The sequence below is a fragment of the Garra rufa genome, chromosome 17 (genome assembly GCF_049309525.1).
Source record: "Garra rufa chromosome 17, GarRuf1.0, whole genome shotgun sequence".
Taxonomy (NCBI): domain Eukaryota; kingdom Metazoa; phylum Chordata; class Actinopteri; order Cypriniformes; family Cyprinidae; genus Garra; species Garra rufa.
The window spans coordinates 44,709,873-44,724,872 of NC_133377.1; the positions used below are offsets into that span (position 1 = coordinate 44,709,873).

Here is a 15,000-nt window from a genome sequence, read left to right on the forward strand (position 1 = left end):
TTCACGAAGGTCGCGGAGGCTGCCTTGTCCCCTCTTTGGCAGACAGGCATCCGTATTCTCAACTATCTCGACGACTGGCTTTTGATAGCACACTCGCGGGATCTATTGTGCGAGCAGAGGGACCTGGTGCTTCGGCACCTCAGCCATCTGGGCCTTCAGGTCAACCGAGAGAAGAGCAAACTCTCCCCAGTGCAGAGGATCTCTTTTCTCGGTGTGGAGCTGGATTCGGTCGCTATGACAGCCCGCCTCACCAACGAGCGTGCGCAGTCGGTGCTGAGATGTCTGAAGTTGTTCAGACACAAGACAGCGGTTCCTCTCAAAACTTTTCAGAGGCTCCTGGGGCATATGGCAGCTGCAGCCGCGGTGACGCCGCTCGGCTTGCTTCATATGAGACCGCTTTAGCACTGGTTACACGACCGAGTCCCGAGACGGGCATGGCACCGTGGCACACTCCGGATTGGCGTTTCCCCGCAGTGTCGCCGCCTATTCAGCCCGTGGTCAGACCCTGCCTTCCTTCGGGCTGGAGTACCCCTGGGACAGGTGTCCAGGCACATTGTGGTTTACACAGATGCCTCCACCACGGGTTGGGGTGCTGTTTGCAACGGGCAGTCAGTTTCAGGCTCCTGGACAGGACCTCGACTGCAGTGGCATATCAATTGCCTCGAGTTGTTGGCGGTGCTTCTGGCCCTTCGTCGCTTCTGATCGACGTTGCGCCAGAAGCACGTGCTTGTTCGCACCGACAGCACTGCGACTGTGGCCTACATCAATCGCCAGGGCGGTCTCCGCTCTCCTCGCATGTCACAACTCGCCCGCCGTCTGCTCCTCTGTAGTCAAACGTGGCTGAAATCACTACGTGCCATTTACATTCCCGGGGAACTCAACCGTGCAGCCGATCAGCTCTCACGGCAGTCCACCCTCCCTGGAGAATGGCGACTCCACCCCGAGACAGTCCAGCTGATTTGGAGTCATTTCGGCGAGGCCCAGATAGATCTGTTTGCCTCCCCCGAATCCTCCCACTGCCAGCAGCATTTTTCCCTCAGCAGGGATGCTCTGGCTCACAGCTGGCCTCCGGGGCTCAAGTACGCCTTTCCCCCAGTGAGCCTCCTTGCACAGACCCTGTGCAAGATCCGGGAGGACGAGGAGCAGGTTATCCTGGTTGCGCCTTACTGGCCCACCAGAACCTGGTTCCCAGAACTCATTTCCCTCGCGGCAGCCCCTCCCTGGAAAATCCCCTTGAGGAAAGACCTTCTTTCTCAGGGGATGGGCACAATTTGGCAACCACGTCCCGACCTCTGGAACCTGCATGTCTGGCTCCTGGACGGGACGCGTCAGACCTCGCCGGCCTTCCCCAGGCCGTGATAGACACAATCACTCAGTCCCGAGCCCCCTCTACGAGGCAGGCTTACGCACTGAGGTGGGGTCTGTTCGTCGACTGGTGCTCCTCTCGAGGAGAGGACCCTCAGAAATGCTCGATTGCAGCCGTGCTTTCCTTCCTGCAGGAGAAGTTGGAGCGCAGGCTGTCCCCTTCAACGCTCAAAGTCTATGTTGCCGCTATTGCCGCACATCATGACGCAGTGGATGGATCATCCCTAGGTAAGCACCCGCTGGTCGTTAGGTTCCTTAGAGGCGCTAGGAGACTTAATCCTCCCAGACCGCGCCTCGTACCCTTTGAGCCCCTCGCATCAGTTGAGCTTAAGTTCCTGTCTCTCAAGACAGCGCTCCTGACGGCTTTGGCTTCCATTAAGAGGGTAGGGGACCTTCAAGCTTTTTCTGTCGACGATTCGTGCCTAGAGTTCGGGCCCGGTTATGTGCCCAAGGTTCCCACCACGCCTTTCCGCGATCAGGTGGTGAACCTGCAAGCTCTGCCTGTGGAGGAGGCAGACTCAGCTTCTGCGCTGCCGTGTCCAGTCCGGGCCTTGCGTATCTACGTAGACCGCACTCGGCACTTCAGACGCACCGAGCAACTCTTTGTCTGCTTCGGAGGTCAGCAGAAAGGGAATGCTGTCTCCAAACAGAGGTTGGCTCATTGGGTGGTAGATGCCATCTCCCTGTCTTACTTGTACCAGGGACAGCCGTGCCCCTTGGGTGTGCATGCCCACTCCACCCGGAGTGTTGCATCCTCCTATGCTTTGGCGCACGGCGCCTCACTAGCAGACATCTGTAGAGCTGCCGGCTGGGCGACACCGAACACCTTCGCCAGGTTTTACAACCTCCGCGTAGAGGCCGTCTCCTCCCGTGTCTTAACATAGACATCAGGTGAGCGGGAGGACGGCTGGTGTCGGCTTGCTGCACCATTCCCATATGGATCCGTGCGCTATTTTCCAGTAGGTTCCCCCCGGTGAACCCTGGGTCCTCCATGCCCCGCAGTCAGGGCTAGATGTAGTAGTTGAGTGACTCGACTGAGGGGGAACGTCTAGGTTACGTAGGTAACCCTCGTTCCCTGAAGGAGGGAACGGAGACGTTACATCCCCTGCCACGGCGTCGCGCTGACGCCGGCTCGTTCCGGCTCTTCAGCAAAAACCTGATGAGTGTGTTGCAGCCGCCATCTTATATACCCGTATGTACGGGGGAGTGGCTTGGCATGCAAATTCCACTCGCCAATTTTCATTGGCCTGTTGTATAAGGCTCAGAGGTGATTGGACTCTCAGGCGAGTTCCCATGTAACGTCTCCGTTCCATCCTTCAGGGAACGAGGGTTACCTACGTAACCTAGACGTTTTCTCCAGATGTTAACTGATGGACTGGATCACTTGTGGATTATTGTGATGGTTTTATCATCTGTTTGGACTCTCATTCTGACGGCACCCATTCACTACAGAGGATCCATTGGTGAGACAGTGATGGAATGACATATTTCTACAAACCTGATGAACTCAACCTAATCTTGGATAAGCACATTTTCACTTTTGGGTGAACTATTTCTTTAAGAGACTTTGACCGAAGACTTTATAAATAATAATAATAATAATAATAATAATAATAATAATAATACTACAGATAAATCGTTTGGAATAGACCCCTTTCACATTTCCGTCAGTAAATATTTTATTTATTCATTTATTTATTTTTAAAGAAATTACTACTTTTATTCAGCAAGGATGTGTTAAATTAATAAAAAGTGATAGCATATATTTACATTGTTAGAAAAGATTTATATTTTGAATAAAAGCTGTTCTTTTTAACTTGTTATTCTTCAAAGAATCCTGAAAAAAAGAATCACAGGTTCCAAAAAAAAAAAAACACTGATAATTCTAATAAATCAGAATATTAGAGTGATTTCTGAAGGATCATGTGACACTGAAGACTGCAGTAACAGCTGATGAAAATTCAGCTTTGCATCACAAGAATAAGTAACATTTTAAAGTATATTAAAATAAAAACTATTATTTTATATTGTAATAACATTTTGCAATATTACAGTTTTTTTTCTGTATTTTTGATCAAATAAATGAAGCCTTGATGAGCAGAAGAGACTTCTTTAAAAAACATTACAAGTCTTACTCATCCCAAACTTTTGAGCGGTAGTTAAAAACAAACTTTTATAATATAAACTTTTACATTTCTGTGTGTATATGGTATGACAATGGTTTCTCTCAAAAATAACATTAAGGTGCTCATAAAGTGACTAAATTGTCATTTTGCGGCTTAATATTCAGACACTAGTCCATATTGGCATTTGCTTTAAGTATAATGACCTACTTTTGATTAATTCATTCAAAGTTCACTGCAAAAAATGCTTTTCTTACTTAGATTTGTTGTCTTGTTTCCAGCCAAAATATCTACAAATTCTTAAATCAAGAAGGATTTTCTAGAAAAGTAAAAATTATCTAGTTTTTAGAAAAAAATAAGTCAAAATTAAGTTAGTTTCTGCTTGAAACAAGCAAAACAATCTGCCAATGGGGTAAGAAAAAAAAAATCTAGTCGTCTGCTTGAAATAAGATTATTTTTCTTACCCCATTGGCAGATTATTTAGATTGTTTTAAGCAAAAGCTCACTTCATTTTGAATAATTTTTCTAAAAACAATACAATAATTTTTACTCTTAGATCTAATAGTCTTTTTTATTTACTATAGAAATATTTCTAAATTATAAATATCATTTAAATAATAAAAAACATGACAAAAGCACATAGCAAAATAACAAAAATGCAAAAATGATCTATTAATATAAAAATGAATTATGAAAACTATAAAATACGCATATATTTTAACTGCACTTAACATAAAACACTTTCGTTTATTCAAATTAAGCTAAAATAAAACAAATTACGAATATTCAATAAAAAAACTTAAAATAAACTAAAAAGTCAAATGTTGCCTTGCAGCTAATTTAAATAAGTCTAAGCAAACACACTACAATTGCTGATTACACTGCAAAAAATGCCTTTCTTACTTAGATTTTTTGTTTTGTTTCAAGCCAAAATATCTACATAATCTTAAATCTAGAGGGATTTTCTAGACAAGTAAATTATTGTCTTGTTTTCAGAAAAAATAAGTAAAAATGAAGAGAGTTTTTGCTTAAAACAAGCAAAATGATCTGCCAATGGGGTAAGAAGAATAATCCTATTTCAAGCAGACAACTAGATTATTTTTCTTACCCCATTGGCAGATTATTTCGCTTGTTTTAAGCAAAAACTCACTTCATTTTGAATCATTTTTCTTAAAAACAAGACAGTTCATTCAAATTAAGCTGAAATAAAATAAATTACAAATATTCAATAAAACCCCTTAAAATAACCAAAAAAGTTAAATGTTGCCTTGCAGCTAACTAAAATAAGTTTAAGCAAAAATACTAAAATTAAAACTAAATAATATTGCTAATAAAAAACATGACAAAAGCACATAGCAAAATAACTGAAAAATTATCAATTAAAGTTAAAAATTAATTACAAAAAAAACTATAAATATATTTTAACTGCAATTAACATGAAGTATGAGATGAAATTCTGCAGACAAACTAGTATTTTCTTTTTAAAAAATGCACTCTAATAGTCTTTTTTCATTTACAACTTAGAAATATTATTTTTACAGTGTATATATTAAGGGGAAAATTAATAAAACTCAACAGTCACTACAGCAATAAGGCCTTCCTAACTTGTATATATCTAGATTTTGTACTGGAAAAACAGATTTTTATAAAATTATAAAAATGATTACTGAATTACATTTTACAAGAAAATACTATTTCAGTCTTTCTACTTCTAAATTTTATATTTAACATGTTACTTGGTATTACTTTGTAATTATTTTTACAATTTACTAGAAATTTCTGAGTAAAAAAAAAATTTAAATTAAAATTTTTTTTCAACAAATTTTTCCCCCAGGTTTTTATCGTTAAATAAAACTTAAACTATTAAAAACACTTTTGGTCATTCGAATAAAGCTGTATTAAAATAAAATATAAATAATAAATAAAAAAAACTAACTAAAATAAGTTTAAGCAAAAACACTAAAATTACTAATTGGACACTAAAACTAAAATTTAAATACATTAAATAAAAATAAATGAATATTACTAATAAAACTCATTATAATTTAAATAATTGAGAAAACATGACAAAAGCTCATAGCAAAATAACTGAAAAATGATCTATTAACATGAAAAATGAATTCTAAAAACTATAAAAGCATTTAAATGTATTTCAACTGCACTTAACTTATTGAGAATGAGATGAAATTCTGAAGTAGACAAACCAGTATCTTCTTGTAAAATGCAAATTATAAAAACAAAAACTAAAATTGAAAAAAATGAAACCTAAATAATATAACTAATAAAAATATAGATAATAATAATTATAATTTCAATTATAAGAAAAATTAAATAAAATATACATATTGAGTGAAAAACTTAAACAAACAAAAATGTTAAATGTTGCCTTGCAGCTAACTAAAATAAGTTTGAACAAAAACACTAAAAGTACTAAGTAAAAACTAAAGCTAAAAATATTACTTTAAATTAAAAAAATATATTATTAATTAAACCTAAATAATATTACTAATGAAAATGTTTATATTTTAAAAACAATAAAAAAACATGACAAAAGGACATAGCAAAATAACTGAAAAATGATCCATTAAAATGAAAAATGAATTACAAACTCGTATTTTCTTGTAAAATGCAAATTAGAAACTAACACTAAAATTGAAATAAATGAAACCTAAATAATATTACTACTAAAAATAGAGATAATAATAATTATAATTTCAATAATAATAGTCTTTTTTTTAGTTACAACTTAGAATTATAATTTTGACAGTATATATTGAGGAAAAATGAATAAAACTTGACAGTCACTACAGCGATATGACCTTCCTAACTTGTAAACTTGATTATCAAATTCTTGACGGTGGTGAAAATGACTTGAGAAGCCAATTTCTGACTAAGAAGCTCCTCTTTATGCGAAGGCAGCGTGAATATTTCTACTGTCAGGATACTGATGGTGATTTCAGCATCAATATTAACGCAGCTCTTTCCCCTCAAGGTCTCCATTACAGAGGAGCTTCAGAGTAACAGGAAAGCGCTGAATGTTGACGAGGTCAAGAGTGACGACACTCCTGATCTTCCTCTCGCTAAACCCAGCAGACCACACTCACTCACACCAGCTCACATTAAACTCCAGCGCTTCTGCAATCCACTGCACTGCTCTCATGTCTCAAACACAACTACATACAACACAAACAGCAGAGACTAACTTCAGGTTGGCTGGAGAAAGCCTAGCTTGAAACTTTAAAGCAGCTGTAAAACCTTTTCAACTTTATATCGATAGATTAGATGATTAGCATGTTGCTAGCATGATTAGAATGTAGTTAGCATGATTCTAACATTTTTTCTAGCATGTTTAGTATGTTTCTAGCATGATTAGCAAGTTGCAAGCATGTTTCTCACATAAATAACATGTCACTTGCATTAAAACATGTCATTAGCAAGTTGCTAACAAGTTTCTAGCATGTTTAGAAAGTTATTAGCATGATTCTAACATGATTAGCAAGTTAGTAGCATGTCATTAGCAAGTTACTAGCATGTTTCTAGTGTGATTAACAAGTTGTTAACATGTTGCTAGCATGTTACTAGCATAAATAACATGTAACTTGCATTAAAAACATCATTAGCAAGTTGCTAACACGTTTCTAGCATGTTTAGAAAGTTATTAGCATGATTCTAACATGATTAGCAAGTTAGTAGCATGTCATTAGCAAGTTACTGGCATGTTTCTAGTGTGATTAACAAGTTGTTAACATGTTGCTAGCATGTTTCTAGCATAAATAACATGTAACTTGCATTAAAAACATCATTAGCAAGTTGCTAACACGTTTCTAGCATGTTTAGAAAGTTATTAGCATGATTATAACATGATTAGCAAGTTACTAGCATGTCATTAGCAAGTTACTGGCATGTTTCTAGTGTGATTAACAAGTTGTTAACATGTTGCTAGCATGTTTCTAACATAAATAACATGTAACTTGCATCAAAAACACGTGATTAGCAATTTGCTAACATGTTTCTAGCATGTTTAGAAAGTTATTACCATGTTATTAGCATGTTTCTAGCCTGATTAACAAGTTGTTACAATGTTGCTAGCATGTTTCTAACATAAATAACATGTAACTTGCATCAAAAACATGTGATTAGCAATTTGCTAACATGTTTCTAGCATGTTTAGAAAGTTATTAGCATGTTTCTAGCATGATTAACAAGTTGTTACAATGTTGCTAGCATGTTTCTAACATAACATGTAACTTGCATCAAAAACATGTGATTAGCAATTTGCTAACATGTTTCTAGCATGTTTAGAAAGTTATTAGCATGTTTCTAGCATGATTAACAAGTTGTTAGCATTTTGCTAGCATGTTTCTAACATAAATAACATGTAACTTGCATCAAAAACACGTGATTAGCAATTTGCTAACATGTTTCTAGCATGTTTAGAAAGTTATTACCATGTTATTAGCATGTTTCTAGCCTGATTAACAAGTTGTTACAATGTTGCTAGCATGTTTAGAAAGTTATTAGCATGTTTCTAGCATGATTAACAAGTTGTTAACATTTTGCTAGCATGTTTCTAACATAAATAACATGTAACTTGCATCAAAAACATGTGATTAGCAATTTGCTAACATGTTTCTAGCATGTTTAGAAAGTTATTAGCATGTTTCTAGCATGATTAACAAGTTGTTAGCATTTTGCTAGCATGTTTCTAACATAAATAACATGTAACTTGCATCAAAAACACGTGATTAGCAATTTGCTAACATGTTTCTAGCATGTTTAGAAAGTTATTAGCATGTTTCTAGCCTGATTAACAAGTTGTTAGCATTTTGCTAGCATGTTTCTAACATAAATAACATGTAACTTGCATCAAAAACATGTGATTAGCAATTTGCTAACATGTTTCTAGCATGTTTAGAAAGTTATTAGCATGTTTCTAGCCTGATTAACAAGTTGTTAGCATTTTGCTAGCATGTTTCTAACATAAATAACATGTAACTTGCATCAAAAACATGTGATTAGCAATTTGCTAACATGTTTCTAGCATGTTTAGAAAGTTATTAGCATGTTTCTAGCATGATTAACAAGTTGTTAGCATTTTGCTAGCATGTTTCTAACATAAATAACATGTAACTTGCATCAAAAACATGTGATTAGCCATTTGCTTACATGTTTCTAGCATGTTTAGAAAGTTATTAGCATGTTTCTAGCCTGATTAACAAGTTGTTAGCATTTTGCTAGCATGTTTCTAACATAAATAACATGTAACTTGCATCAAAAACATGTGATTAGCAATTTGCTAACATGTTTCTAGCATGTTTAGAAAGTTATTAGCATGTTTCTAGCATGATTAACAAGTTGTTAGCATTTTGCTAGCATGTTTCTAACATAAATAACATGTAACTTGCATCAAAAACATGTGATTAGCCATTTGCTTACATGTTTCTAGCATGTTTAGAAAGTTATTAGCATGTTTCTAGTGTGATTAACAAGTTGTTAGAATGTTGCTAGCATGTTTCTAACATAAATAACATGTAACTTGCATCAAAATCATGTAATTAGCAAGTTGCTAACATGTTTCTAGCATGTTTAGAAAGTTATTAGCATGTTTCTAGCATGATTAACAAGTTGTTAGCATGTTGCTAGCATGTTTCTAACATAAATAACATGTAACTTGCATCAAAAACATGTGATTAGCAATTTGCTAACATGTTTCTAGCATGTTTAGAAAGTTATTACCATGTTATTAGCATGTTTCTAGCCTGATTAGCAAGTTACTAGCACGTCATTTGTCATTCAAGGTGCTAAGACATTTCTAGCATGTTTCTATCATGATTAGTAAGTTGCTAGCATGTTTCCAGCATGACTGACAAGTTACTAGCATGATTATTAAGTTACTAGCATAATTCTAGGTGCTAAGCTTGGCTAGATCATGCTAGCAAACATGTTAGTAACTTGTCAGTCATGCTAATGTCATGCTATTAACTTGCTAATCATGTTATAAACATGCTAGCAACATGCTAATCATGCTAGAAACATGTTAAAACGTGCTAATAACTTGCTAGTTAGTCTAGAAACATGCTAGCAACTTGTTAATAATGCTAGAAACACGTTGGAAACATGCTAGTAACTTGCTAATGATGTTGGAAACATGCTAGCAACTAACATATCATGATAGAAACATGTTAGAAATGTGCTAGCAACTTGCTAATCATGTTAGAAACATGCTAATGACATGCTAGCAACTTCATAATCATGCTAGAAACACGTTGGAAACATGCTAGCAACTTGTTAATAATGCTAGAAACACGTTGGAAACATGCTAGCAACTTGTTAATAATGCTAGAAACACGTTGGAAACATGCTAGCAACTTGTTAATAATGCTAGAAACACGTTGGAAACATGCTAGCAACTTGTTAATAATGCTAGAAACACGTTGGAAACATGCTAGCAACTTGTTAATAATGCTAGAAACACATTGGAAACATGCTAGCAACTTGTTAATAGTGCTAGAAACACGTTGGAAACATGCTAGTAACTTGCTAATGATGTTGGAAACATGCTAGTAACTTGCTAATGATGTCGGAAACATGCTAGCAACTAACATATCATGATAGAAACATGTTAGAAATGTGCTAGCAACTTGCTAATCATGTTCGAAACATGTTAGCAACATGCCAACAACTTACTAAACATGCTTGAATCATACATTAGAATCATAACTACCTACATTGTAATCATGCTAGCAACATGCTAATCATCTATTTATATAGAGTTTAAAACTTTAAGCTTTTACAGCTGCTTTAAACTTTCAACCTAAAGTTAGTCTTGACAAACTTTTTGATCTAGTTCTGTTCTAATTCTGTTGTTTTAATTTGAAGCTTATATATATATATATATATATATATATATATATATATATATATATATATATATATATATATATTAAAATTTGACTTAAAAGTAGACATAGTTTTAATAAAATTCCCTTGTAAATCACTTTAGGAGTCAAATATCAGCTCATAATGGAAAAGCTACATCTTTGATTATTGATCAGAAGCTGCTTCTAAAATGTTGACTGCAATCCTAAAAAGAAAACTAAGCGTAGAGCGCTGAGACTGAGCAAATATAGACAAAGATGCTAATTCCTATATCCTCTTCAACCAAGATAATTCAGCAGGTCTTTGTAATGATTATGAAACAGATTGATAAACTGGATCAGACAGAAGACCTGAGTCATAAATAATGAAAGCAATGAGCAAATAAGAAATATTCCATATCATTAATTCCAAGCGTGACCCTACAGACGACGAACGGACTGGAGAATGAAGGCATGCATTATTGAGTATAATAGTTTGTTACTCTTGGATAATCTTAAAAGTAGAAACCAAATGCATATCTTTACTATTTGGATCTTTCTAATTTTGTATACTATTTTTAGTTATGAAATTCACACATGCCTTGCAACATTTCTGTAGAAGGAGCACACACACATATATCTCAGACGTCTCTACGGGAAAGTTTTGTCAGATTTAGTTCACTTCTGGAGACAAATATGACCTAAATCTGTATACACTGTGAATTATATTCATTGAGCAGAACTCTAAACATTTTCAAGTTTTTTGAGTGAATAAACTCTGATAGAAGAGTTAGTACAACTTTAGATTTTGTACTGGAAAAATTAGTTTCATACAATTATAAAATGATAACTGAAGTATGTTTTACGAGAAAATACTATTTGTGACCCTGGACCACAAAAAAAAAAAAAAAAAGAAAGAAAATCGCTGTTAAAGTTGTCCAAATGAAGTTCTTAGCAATGCATATTATTAATCAAAAATTAAGTTTTGATATATTTACGGCAGAAAATGTACAAAATATATTCATGGAACTGGATTTTTACTTAGTATCCTAATGATTTTTTGCATTAAAGAAAAATTGTGACCCATTCAATGTATTTTTGGAATATTTTCTAGCAATTTCAGAGTGCAAAAATGTTTCAAATTAAGTTCATTATCATTAGCTAAACTTAAAACCATTAAAAACACTTTCGTTCATTCAAACAAAGCTGAAATAAAATAAAATATAAATATTAGGTTTAAAAAAAAAACTAAAAAAAAAAAAAGGTTTAATGCAAAATACTAAAATTAATAGTTGGAAACTAAAACTAAAATTAAAATAAATTAAACTTTAATAATATTACAAATAAAAATATCAATGATAATATTTAAATAATAAAACTAAAAAAGCACAAAGCAAAATAACAGAAAATCTAAAAAATTTCTATCTGTATACACTGTGAATTCTATTCATTGAGCAGAACTCAAAACATTTGAGGTACTTTGAGTGAATAAACTCTGAAAGAAGAGTTAGTACAACTTTGGATTTTGTACTGGAAAACTGATTTTCATAAAATTATAAAATGATTACTTAAGTATGTTTTATGAGAAAATACCACTTGTGCCCAACAAAACCAGTCATAATAGTCAATCTGAAGGCTGAATAACTAAGCTTTCCATTGGTGTATGGTTTGTTAGGATAGGACAATATTTGGCTGAGATACAACTAATTACAAGGGTGCAAAAAAATCTAAATATTGAGAAAATCGCTGTTAATGAAGTTCTTAGCAATGCATATTATTAATCAAAAATTAAGTTCTGATATACTTACGGTAGAAAATGTACAAAATATCTTCATGGAACATGATCTTTACTTAATATCCTAATGATTTTGGCATTTTGACCCATACAATGTATTTTTGGCTATCGCTACAAATATATCCGTGCTACTTTAAGACTTTAAGGTTTTGTGCTTCAGGGTCACATTTTAGTCTTTCTACTAATTTTCAGATTTAATTCAACATGTTACTTGCTGTTTTGTTGTAATTATTTGTGAAATTTACTAGGAATTTCAGAGATAAAAATGTTTCAAATTAAGTTTATTATCATTAGCTAAACCTAAAACTGTTAAAAACACTTTCTTTCATTCAAATAAAGCAGAAATCAAGTAAAATATAAATATTAGATTACAAAAAAACTTACAAATGTTGCATTGCAACTAACTAAAATAGGTTTAGTGCAAAACTGTAAAATGACCAATTAGAAGCTAATACTAAAATGTAAAAAATAAAATACATTAAACCTAAATAATATTACTAATAAAAATATTTGAATAATAAAAAATAATAACTGAAAATCTATAAAAATGTAATTATAAATAATTAAAAAAACTATAAAAGTATATAAATGTATATTGCAATATGAAGTCCACGATACAATATTTATTGCAACATTTTAAAAAGAAAAGACTTGGAATTTTTGGGATTTCAATTACAATGCATATTTTTTACAAATACCTGTTGGTAAATAAAGTGAAGGAAGTAACCTTTAAAATTTTACACAGATACTATCCAGTAAATAATATATTAGTTACATTTAAAAATGACATGGATTTGAACGGCTCCTTTTGTAATATGATGACTGAAACTTTGATTAATTTATTTGGCCTCATGTTACAAATATTTGGAAAGATTTACTAGATTTATAATTGAAAAACACTGGTTTTACTAAAATCCCCTCAAATAAAAGCAACAAGTATTATATTATAAATCAGATTTTACACTACACTCTACACTTTTTGTCGTTTCCAGCCAAAATATAAAAAATTTCTTAAATCAAGAAGAATTTCTAGACGAGTAAAAATTATTGTCTTGTTTTCAGAAACAAACAGTCAAAATTAAGTGGGTTTTTGCTTGAAACAAGCAAAATAGTCTGCCAATGGGGTAAGAAAAACAATCTAGTTTTTTATTTGAATTAATATTTTTTTGCTCACCCCATTGGCAGATTATTTGGCTTGTACTAAGCAAAAACTCACTTAATTGTGACTTTTTTTTCAGTTTTTTACTCGTCTAGAAAATTATTCTTGATTTAAGAATTTGTAGATATTTTGGCTGGAAACAAGACAAACAAATCTAAGTAAGAAAAGCATTTTTTGCAGTGTAAAATCCAATTTTATAATGTAATACTCTTTGCTTTCTTTCCAAAAATTTTTCCAAAAATGTTTTCACATGAGAGGGCAATGCCAAAATAAATAAAACAAAGTTGCAGTCATCATATTACAAAAGGAACAATTCAAATTAAAAAAACATAAGTAAAAAAGCATTTTTTGCAGTGTAAGAGTTAAGTTTAGTAAACTTAAGCCATTATTTTTGGTTCTTTAAAAAATTAAAAATTTATGTTATGTAGTAAATATGTTTTATTTACATAATAAGAAAGCAATTTGTAAATCCTTTAACATACAGTGCCTTGCAAAACTATTCATTTTTTTCACATTTTGTTTTGTTGCAGCATTATGTTAAACTGCTTTAAAATAGTTTTCCCCCACATCAATTTACACTCCATACACCATAATAATGACAAAGCAAAAACCAGATTGGCAAATTTGACAAATGCATTAAAAATAAACCACTGAAATAAGTAGATTGCATAAGTATTCATACCCTTAACTCAGTCCATAGTTGAAGCAGCTTTACAGCCTCAAGTGTTTTTGGGTCTGATGTGAGCATCTTTGCACATCTGCATTTGGCAATTATCTGCCATTCTTTGCCTCACCTTTTCACCTCTCCATCTCTGTCAGCTTGGACATTTTCTAGAGTCCTAGTTGTTCCAGTCGTCTTCCATTATGGAGAATGCTTCTGTCAGCCTTCAATGCAGCAGATTTGTTTCTGAACTCTTCTCTAGATCATCGCCTTAACGCAAGTCTGTCACTGAGCTCTACAGGCAGTTATCTTGGTTTTTGCTCTGATCTGCATTTTCAGCTGTTAGACCTTTTCTGAGAGGTGTGTGTCTTTCTAAATCAGACTCATTTAAATGAATTTGCCACAGTTTAACTCCACTCCAAGTGTAGGAACATCTAGAAGCAATATGAATGCTCCTGAGATAAAGGGTATAAATACTTATGCAACAGGATCTTTTCAGTTTTTTATTTCTAATAAATTTGCAAAGTTGTTACAAACCTGTTTTGTGCTTTGTCATTATGGTGTATGGAGTGTAAATTGATGTGGGGGAAAAAGTAATTTAAAGCAGTTTAACATAATGCATAACATAATAAACAATTTTAATAAACATAAAGTATTGGCAGTATTTTGTATGCATATTCAGATTTGTATGTGTTTTGTGTTTTCATGTGTATTACTGTACTTTGTGTTTATTGAAGTTTATCAATTAAAAAAAGGCTCAAACTCTTCTCAGCACACTGTATTTCCCACAATGCACTGCGTTCCGCATGAGTGTCTGTGAGACGAATGAAGCGGCGATAACATGCGCCGTGACAAAAGTTACATCATTTTTAAACTAACCTGGATTAAAAATGCAAATGAACTGTCAGAGATGATAAATGGACGAGAGTCGCTGCATTAAACACGCAGCGTAATGAGGTCGTGTGGCGCGTGAGGCGTAACTGAATGAAGGGTGCAGTATGCGGTGCGCTAGGCGTCCGTTTGGGACGGGGCCGGTACTC

At 34.1% G+C, this 15,000-nt stretch overlaps 1 protein-coding gene across 3 annotated transcripts in view; it reads right to left on the reverse strand.

Annotated features, from left to right (window-relative positions):
- The window catches only part of LOC141289494 (ras/Rap GTPase-activating protein SynGAP-like), a 122,579-nt gene that overhangs the window by 51,565 nt on the left and 56,014 nt on the right, over window positions 1-15,000 (reverse strand). The window lies entirely within an intron of this gene.